At 45.6% G+C, this 10,175-nt stretch overlaps 1 non-coding gene across 1 annotated transcript; it reads left to right on the top strand.

Annotated features, from left to right (window-relative positions):
• Positions 1-766: 766 nt before the first annotated feature.
• LOC148848977 (small nucleolar RNA R71) lies at positions 767-873 on the top strand. The gene has a single exon (XR_016101541.1). It is a non-coding gene; the product is annotated as a small nucleolar RNA R71 (small nucleolar RNA).
• The last annotated feature ends 9,302 nt before the right edge of the window (positions 874-10,175 follow it).

Below are 10,175 nucleotides of genomic sequence, written 5' to 3'. Positions count from 1 at the left end.
CACTTCAGCTTCCTTGTCCTTTCTTTGAATTTCGCCAACTGTTTTCCCACTTCTTAAAGTTATGGTGTTTACTTGCTCTCTGGGGTTCCTTTCTGTCTTACTGGGTAGCCTTCCCTCTTTCCTTTCTGATAACATGCTTACAATCTACCCCACTTGAACCTCTAAGTTTTTAATCGATGCTTCTTGCTCTTGGAACCTTGCTTCAGTGTTATTAATGAACTTAGAGATCATTTCTTCCAGATTGTTCTTTTTTTCTTGTGGGAGTGGCTGTGGATGGAAACCCATAGGTTCCTTTTGTTGATTGTTACTCCATGAGAAGTTCAAGTGATTCCTCCACCGTGGGTTGTATGTATTTGAATATGGATTGTAGTTTGTCTTGCCAGCATGAGAGATAAAATTAGCATTCTCATGGGAAATAAAAGGACTATTTATTTGACAATCAGAATTGGCATGTCCTATTTGACCACATAAATCGCATGAGATGCAAGATGGTGTACTAATGGCTGAAATACTAAAATTATCCAGTCTCTTATTTAGATTGGCTATTTGTGTAGATAGGGATGCAAAGGAATCTATGTGGTGTACTCCCCTTGTATTGGTTCGATCATTGCTCCACCGGTAGCTGTTTGATGCCATCTCCTCCACTAAGTCATATGCTTCCTCTGGAGTTTTCCTCATGATTGTACCACCTGCGGCTACATTAATAATGGACCGATTGGAGGGGATAATACCATTATAAAAAGTTTGTATTTGTCACCAAAATGGTATCCCATGGTGGGGACACTTCCTAAACATCTCCTTGAATCTTTCCCATGCTTCATACAAGGATTCCATCTCAAATTGAGCAAAAATAGTAATATCATTAAATAGCTTTGCTGTTTTGGAGGGTGGAAAATATTTAGCCAAAAATTTCTGGGTTAGATCATTCCAAGTGGTGATACTTCCTGCAGGGAGTGAGTTGAGCCAATCTTTAACTCTATCATGCAATGAAAAAGGAAATAATCTTAGCCTAATAGCATCATCAATAACTCCATTATGTTTAAAGGTATCCCATATTTCAAGGAAGTTAACAATGTGTGCATTAGGGTCATCACACGGTAACCCACTAAACTAAATACTAGTTTGGATCATTTGAATTATTGCAGGCTTTATTTCAAAATTATTAGCATGGATGGTAGGCTTGCAAATGTTGGATGTCGCCCCGTCAATGTTTGGACAAGCAGAGTCCAAGAGGGTATGATTTCCTTTTTCCATCTCTCCTTCTATCTCTATGGCTGGTTCGCAACTAACAACCTCTTCTCCTGCTTTTCCTTTGTTGGCCCTTTGCAACAAGCGAAGGGTCCTTTCAATCTCAGGATCGAATTCTGCTAAACCTTCCTATCTAGTGCGTGTCATGCACTAGTAAATCTAAACTAGTAGAATTCGAACAAATAAATAAAAATAATAAAAACAAATAAAAGAAAATAATAACAGAAATAAAATGTACAAATTAATCAAGGTTAACAAATTCTAATATTATTTTAGGATTAAATCCCTTGCAACGGAGCCAAAAACTTGATAGCTATAAATATAACCCTAGCAAGTGCACTAGTTATCAAGTAGTATAATAATATCGTTCCCACGGGGATTTAACAAAATAAGCATTATAATCACATTTTTCCTAATTATTTGGACAATCGAAATTTAGGATTGAGCAAGAACTACTAAAAACTGGAACAAAGAAAATAAAAACAAGGATGATCACTAATCGAATATGCAAATGATGAAATCACTAGGACTTTAGGTCCACCTAACCAAGGTAATGAATATTGATGGGTCAAATTATCCAAGACTAATTGTTATTCCCATAAGATGAGATTTTCCCAAATTTATTTAATATTCTCTCTCGAGATATACTAAACCTACGCCCATCAAGTAACCCTTCGATCTCTCAAGTAGAGCTCTCAAGATGGAAGTGCATTAAGTCCAAGAAAACCATTAAATTCAGATGAATCATGTATATATATCTCTATATACCATTCAATTCACACTATGAATTATTTTGTCAAATATGTGAATTCCTCTCTCAATTCATTCACATAACCCAAATCAATTAAGAGGTGGCCAAGCTCTTAATTGCAATAAGTACAATAATTCATAGACTATATGGAAATCACAATCTTGAATAAATCAAGAAGATAAAAATATATTCAGTAACATGGTTAGGCTTTCCATAGCCCTAGCAAGAAAAAAAAAATCAGTTCATGATGGAAGAATTAAATCAAACAAAGGGGAAGAAAGAACTCTTGAATTCGCCCATGGTGCTGAGATCTCCTCTTCTTGCCGCCACCTTCTTCTTGAAGTTTCTTGAATTCTTGAACCTTTCTAGAACCCTTCTTGACTGATTGCTCCTTGCTTCTTGATTCAAATCAGGAAGTGAGTGATTGAGTGATGCCTAAAGCTAGTCCTTCCCCTCCTTTATATAGCTTAAGGGGAGGGGGTGGTCTCCTACTTCCTCTTGAAGTTTATCTTACAAGAATAGAAAGTCTTATTCTAATCCTACTCTTATCTCTTTATCTAATGAATTCAATCCTTTTATCTTTCTAAGATTACATCAAGAATTTAGATCTAGAAGGTCTCTTCTCAGTTTCTTGTTCTTGGATTCGTATTAGACTCCTCTACGAATTAGGCTGCTGCTAGGCTTTTCTACAAGTTGGGCTTCAGCAGCGGATTGTGCCTTCCTACGAAATTTCCCTGAATTCGGGCCTGGATTTGACTTCGATGTAGGCTGAATCAGCGAAAGCCCAAAATACAAAAGTTGTGGAGTTTTTTCTTATCTTTCTAGTGGGTCTTGAATCAGCCCATTCAAATCAGGAAGTGAGTGATTCACTGAATGATGTCAAAACTGTGAAAAATCATCCGATTTGTCTTTCTTTGCTCTTGATGCCTTTTTTCATGCCCTGAATAGAAATATGAGTCCAATTAGGTGCTAATTCAGTATAAAAGACAGAGTAATTAGGGATAAAAATATGATAAATTCTACTCTCATCAGAGTCCTATCGCGCTGAGGTCTTCGTTAGCTTGGCCTTTTGGCCCTTAGGCTTTGGGAGTGACTCGTGGTCTACTCAGTAGTTTGCCCATGACATAGAGGCGACTGGGTCTTATCGTGTCGAGGTCATCGTTAGCTCGGAATTTTGGCCCTTAGGCTCTGGGAGTGACTCGTGGTCTACTTAGTAGTTTGCCCGTGCCATAGGTGAGGTTGAAGGGAGTTTCACCTATAGCGGTCTTCACTGTGGTCCAATAAGCCCATAAAACACTGGATAGCTCGTCTCCTGATAGTCCTTTAGCTCAGTCCAGGCGTGCCTTCAGTCCGTGGAGGATAGCTCTATTCGTGACTTCCACTTGGCCGTTTGCTTGAGGGTGTGCATCTGAGGTAAAGTTCTGTCGAATTCCCATGTCTTGGCACCAGTTCTGGAATTTAATGTCCTCGAACTGCTTGCCATTGTCAGAGATCAGTACCCGAGGTAACCCAAAATGGCACACTATACTTTTCCAAAAGAAGTTCTGTACATTCTGAGCTGTAATTGTTACGAGAGGTTCATCTTCTACCCACTTAGTGAAATAATCAACTGCTACCACTAAGAACCTCCTCTGACCTGTTGCTGGTGGAAACGGTCCGAGTATATCGATCCCCCACTATGCAAAAGGCCATGGGCTGGTGAGATACTTCAGGTCAGCGGCAGGTTGATGGTGGATATTGGCATGCTTCTGGCACATGTCACACTTTCTGACGAGCTCGATTGCATCTGCTTTCATTGTTGGCCAGTAGTACCCCTGTCGTAGCGCTTTTGGGCAAGGGCCCTACCCCCCAAGTGTCCGCCGCACAGGCCCTCATGAGTGTCGCGGAGCACGAGTTCGGCTTCGGAAGGTCGCAAGCAGCGCAAGTAGGGGAGCGTGTAGGATCTTCGGTACAACCATTCGTTTATCATGATGTATTTGGCCTCCTGACGCTCTACCCTTTTGGCAGCATTGCGCTCTGCAGGGAGGGTCCCATGTAGCAGGAAGCTCGCGAGCGGATCAATCCAGCTCGGCTCTGCTTGAACGACAGGAGCGACCTCCTCTACCCCCCTGAGAATGCTAGGCTGAGGCAGGTTCTCTATGTACACGGTTCTCATGGTATTATCACTGGTGTTGGCTAACTAGGACAGGGCATTGACCTCAGTGTTCTCCGATCTCGGGATTTGCTTGATGAAGTGTGATTGGAAGTTGAGCAAAGTCTCTCTTACTTTAGCTAAGTAGGTGATCATGGTTGGTTTGCGAGCTTCGTATTCTCCTGTGACTTGATTGACCACGAGCTAGGAATCACTGCAGATGACGATATGCTTGGCTTTCACTTCCTTGGCTAGAGCCCAACCCGGCTATCAATGCCTCGTACTCCACTTCATTGTTGGATGCCGCGAACTCAAAGCATAGTGCATACTCCAGTTTTGTGCCGCTTGGGCCGTACATAACGATTCCGGCTCCGCTGCCCTACTGGTTTGACGAGCCATCTACGTGAAGGATCCAGGGCTCCTCATCCTAGTTCGCACTTGGTCTAACTAGGAGAGATGCTGCACTTGTTACTACCTCACGGTGCTCGAGCTCAACTGGCCTGGGAACTTCGGGCTCACCCAAACTGGGGGCCTCGTGCTCGACCGGCCTAGGGACTTTGGAGCTAAACGTGCATTCCGCGATGAAGTCTACCAAGTCTTGGGCCTTGATAGCAATTCACGGCTTGTATTGGAGATTGTACTCATTGAGCTAAATGGCCCACTTCGTCAGTCTACCGGAGACCTCGGGCTTGAGTAGAACTTGCCTCAGAGGTTTGTTGGTGAGGACGATGACAGTGTGAGCTTGGAAGTACGGACGAAGCTTCCGAGCTACGATAACTAGTGCATAGGCCAACTTTTCTATCTCTGGATATCTCGTCTCTGCTCCCTGCAACACTTTACTAACATAGTAGATAGGTCGTTGGACCCGATCTACCTCTTTTATCAGTACCGAGCTGACCACCTCGTCACTTGCCGAGAGGTACAACTCTAAAACATCGCCCTCCTCAGTCGAGTTAAGACCGGTACACTAGCGAGGTACTTTTTGAGCTCATCGATCATGAGCTGGAACTCTCCAGTCCATTCAAAACCTTTGCTTTTAATTGCCTTAAAGAAAGGCAGGCAGCGGTCTACCGACTTGGATATGAAGCGGCTTAGAGCAACTATTCGGCCATTCAGCCTCTGAACCTCCTTCAGTTTCTAGGGTGGTCTCATGTCTAGGATGGCCTTTATTTTATCCGGGTTGGCCTCAATGTCACGCCGGTTAACGATGTACCCCAGGAATTTACCCGAGGTGACACCGAAGACACACTTATTGGGGTTCAATCTCGTGTTAAATTTACGTAAAATTTCAAAAACTGATTGCAAGTCTCGTATTAAATCATGCGAAAATTCGGTTTTGACCACCATGTCGTCTACATAGCATTCTATTTTTCTGTCAATCAATGGCTCAAACAATTTATTCACAAGTCTTTGAAAGGTTGCCCCGGCATTCTTTAGCCCAAAGGGCATGAGTTTGTAATAGTACAGGCCGAGCTCGGTTATGAAGGCAGTCTTTTCTTCACCAGCCGGGTCCATTCTGATCTGGTTGTAACCCAAATAGGCATCTAGGAAGCCTAGCAACTCATGTCCTGAGGTCGCATCCACTGGACGGTCGATCCTGGGGAGTGGGAAGCCGTCCTTTGGGCAAAGACTTGTGAATAAAGTCGGTTAGCCTTTTTTACCAGAACGGGGTTGGCCACCCAGCTCGGGTAATGGACTTCCTTGATAAAGTCGGTTGCGAGGAGCTTCCCGACCTCCTCGTCGACTGCCCTCCATCGCTTTGGGGCTAAGTTGTGTTTCTTCTGTCTAACGGGCCTAAGTACAGGATCAGTATTAAGCTTGTGAGTTATGATGCTAGGGTCTATGCCAGGCATCTCTGCCACGGACTATGCAAAAACATCAAAATTTTCAAGTAGGAAGTGTACCAGTTGAGATCACAGGGGCTCCTCAATAGAAATGCTGATCTGAAGTGTCCGAGTTGGGTCCTCTATTGATGCCCGGATGGAGACAGTCTCTTCTATGGGTGCAGCTCGCTCCATGCACTGCTCCGTAGGTCGCTCTAGCTCGAGGTCATCGGCCACCTTGGCTTTCCATTTGAGGGTGGCAATGTAGCACTTGTGAGACTCAAGCTGGTCACCTCGTGCTATCCCGATTCCAAAGTTCGTGGGGAACTTCATTGCCAAATAGTAAGTGGAGACCACTACACGTAGGGCATGGGCGATCAGCCAACCTACTATGGCATTGTATGGGGAGGGGGTTGCGACCACTAAGAAGTCGTGGTTGAGACTCAAAATGCTAGGCCAAGTGCCGACTTCCACAGGTACTGTAATCCTTCCCAGGGGCCTGACTTCCTCTCTGCTGAAGCCTACCAAGGGAGTGTTCACGGGCTTCAGGTCACTTTCTTGGAGCTGGAACTAGTCGAATGTTGCTTTGAAGATGATATCTACCGAGCTGTCGGAGTCAAAGAGGACATGCCTGACTTCAAAGTCATTAATCTTTATCTTTATGACGAGCACGTCATCATAGGGGTAGTGGACCCCACATGCATCATCCTTTGTGAAGAAGATCGGATCTTCCGTCCTTGGCCGCTTCGGTGGGTTTTGTTCTTCCCGAGCGGCCTCGCGAGCTGATGTCCGAGCTGCAGCTGTGACACAGCCCGCGACAATCGAACCTCTGAAGATCACGTGGATGGTCCCCCGAACTGGTCTCTCTTCTGGGGGTTGCCTCTGTGGTTGCTCTGCCTGCCTACTGGATTCGGGAGCATCTCTACTCAACTCCCCCTGCCGACTTGCTTTATTATTATTATATTTATTTTGTACAAAATTTTTCAAGTATCTATGACGGATGAGCTCCTCTATCTCATCGCGGAGGTTTTTACAATTTTCGGTGCTATGACTGTGATCTTTATGGAAACTACAATACAAATTTTTGTTTCTTATACTAGGATCTGCCATCAGCCAAGGTGGCCACTTCACATACGGGGCATCCTTGATTGCCATAAGGATCTTGGCCCGCTTCGCATTCAGGGGCGTGTAGTCCATTCTTTCAGCTGCTGGAGCTCGGAAAGGTTGATTCAGTCTTGCCCCCCGAGCTGGGTCTTTTTTCTTCTTACCATCCCCTTGAATTAAGGACTAGCCTTCCCTTTTTCTCTTCTCGGGCGCACTTGCATTCTTCTGGTTGATTTCCTCCTTTGTCCCCATAAACTGATCTGCAAGCTTGAGGAACTCGGTCATAGTTTTGGGTTGATTAACAACCAAGTGCCACTTGAATTCTTTATGGGCAATGCCTCGCTTGGCCACAGTGAGACGAATTACGGGGTCCAGATCGGGAATTTGCAAACAAGCGAAATTTGAACCGTTTGATATAACTCCGAATGGACTCCCCTTCCTTCTGGACTATGCCAAGGAGGCTATCCTGAGTTCTTGGGCACCTCTTGCTGGTGACAATGTGGGAGTTGAAGACTTGCACGAACTGCGCCCAACTTCTTATTGATCCAGGCACGAGATTTCGGTACCATGTGCGGGCCACCCCTTTGAAGGTGGTGGAGAACGCCATGCACATACAGGATTCACTAGCCCTTGCTAGGAACATTTGGGACTGGAAGGCATCCACATGGTCATTCAGATCAAAGGATCTGTCGTACTTATCCAGGGGAGGGAGCTTGAAGTCCTTTGGCATAGGGACCGCAAGAAGTTTTGACGACAGAGGGGAAGGAACTGAAAGGAGAGGAGTAGCTTTTACTTCATCTAAGCTTACCTCCTCCTTACCCTTGAGCTCGGGCAGGACGTGGGTAGTAGTTTGGCGAGCTCGTTGGCGCCTCCGCTGCTGTTTCATCGGCTCGGCTTTGGTGCTGCTGGCTTCAGTATTACCGAGCTCGATGGGCTCGGACTGCTGATGATAGCTGTGAACCGAAGAGCCCTGCTTGTAATCTGCGGCTAGGACTTCAAACTGGTTTTCTGTGAGCGGGAGCTCAAACTGAGAGTGTTGAGGCGATACGGGCTTGACAGGTTGGGAGGCCCCCGACCTGCCTACAGGTTGCGAGGCAGGGGTGACTGGTCTCTCCTTCCTACCGTGGGACGAGGCTTGGCTTTTGGAAGGATCCTAGGTTTGAGAGGCCTCTCCCCGGCGAGGACGTTCACTCCGATGGGAGGGTTTGGCTTGCTTCGTTGCCAAATGCCAAGGGGGAAGCAGCTACTAGGCTTGAGGCAGTGAAGGGAAATGCTGTTGGTACTGGTACTGAGAAACTTGATGCAGCACTTGCTGCTGGTAGAGTTGAAACTGTTGGAACTGTTGCATTTGAGCTTGCATGGCTCGCATGCACTACACCAGGTCTTCGAGTTGGTTTTGGTTTCTCACTGGGGGGACAACGGAAGGTTCAGTAAAGGTTGCTCCAACCGTGGAAGGGAGTGGAGTGTTAACAGGTGCCACTGTGTGAGGCACGTTCAAGCTGGGAACTCCGTCCACAGAGAGGGGGACGGTAAACTGTCCAATGCAGACAGTGGGGAGTTGGGGTTGCTCCCCTGAAGCGTTCTTGTCGGCACCACGTTCGGCATTACTAGAGGAAGCCATGAATGCTGAGTTCTTAGAGAAAGTTGCAGAGATTAGAGGAAGGCTTTTTTAAGTGATCCCACAGAAGGCGCTAAATGATGCAACACGATTTGGAAACTCCTAGCTGGCGGATGCTTGGCTCCTAGCTAGTGACGGACGGTACCTGAGAAGAGGAAGGTGAAGTATTCCCGGGGAGCTCGCCCAGTGGGAATACTCCAATGCTTAAGTTAGAATACTTGAGAGAGTTGTATGGGATGCAAAGAGAGCTAAGAGTGCAGATAGCGCTAGATCAGTAAAATTCAAGATTACCTTTTCCCCTTCAACCCTGGGGCCTTTAAATGCAGATGTTCTTGTCAAATCAGGCGTAACCACCACTAGCCCTCTATCGTAGCTATTATTTGCCAAGACTGTGCAGGTAACTGTTGCAGAGTACTACCCAATGGGATGAGAGACAAGACCCAGAAAGGACTGACACACCACCACCTATCGAGAGACGTGGGTGCAGTCTACTGGGCTGGCAGGGACTGCGCCGTCAGTCAAGAGACATGATACAGTCTGATGGGTACGGTCTCGTTAGATAATAAGCTTCCTGAGAATGTCGCATGCTTGATAGCGAGCTTCTTTGTAGCAAGCTATCCCATAGCGAGCTGCCTTGCAGCGAGCTCCTGGATGTGTCCCGATGTGATTCCGCCTGAGGTTGCCTTTGGGGCAGTCTTCTTGCCTAAGTATTGGAATGAGCTGATTCTCTCAGCTTGCGAGCTGGGATAGACTTGACTTAAAGTATTCCCTTTCTACATACCGGGGTCCTTGAGCTTGCCCTATAGCGAGCTCATTCTGTGGCGAGCTATAATGTAGCGAGTTGTCCTGCGAGGACCTTAACAAGCTCGTTACTTAGTCTTATCCAAGCTGTCATGCCGAGCTGTTGCTTTCGTTGAGTCACGTCCACATGTCGCCTTCCTAGGAGGTCAGGTCAAATCACCTTCCATCACTCTGTATCAGGTATATCCCTCTCCTACCTTTTGGTTTCAAATCTGGTCTGGTTTAGGGTTCAAGATTGATCATTGAAAATGCAGTTTTCTAAAATAGGGAATGTGATTCCCACATGAGAGAGAGAAAAATTTTTGAAATTTCGCCCAACCTACCTGCAGGGTTCGACCATCCATATGATGGATCTCTCATCCCTTCAATTGCCACAACATCTCTCCAATGAAAGAGGAAATAAGAGTCGTTACCAAGGATAAACTCACCAACATTAATCTTGTTCTACCCCTTCGGGTTGAGACAAGTGTCTCAATGGTCATGGTTTTAAACCACATGATCACTCAGCCCATTCTAAGCCAAACATCCTCTTGCTGACTTTGTCAAAGGCTGAAATGGATCCAACTTAGACCCGATAACCACCTTGTGAAGAAGTCAAAAACAGTTTACAGAAAACAAATTTATTTTTACTAGAAAATAAATAATAACATATAACAAAAACTGTAATTGGTGTGTGTTGTAGTGTGTTCACAGGGATGA

This window comes from Nelumbo lutea, chromosome 6 (assembly GCF_056320005.1).
Source record: "Nelumbo lutea isolate HS-2025 chromosome 6, American lotus-T2T, whole genome shotgun sequence".
In the NCBI taxonomy this organism is placed as follows: Eukaryota; Viridiplantae; Streptophyta; class Magnoliopsida; order Proteales; family Nelumbonaceae; genus Nelumbo; species Nelumbo lutea.
Note: the sequence above shows the minus strand (reverse complement) of the source record. Positions and strands in the feature narration are given on the sequence as shown.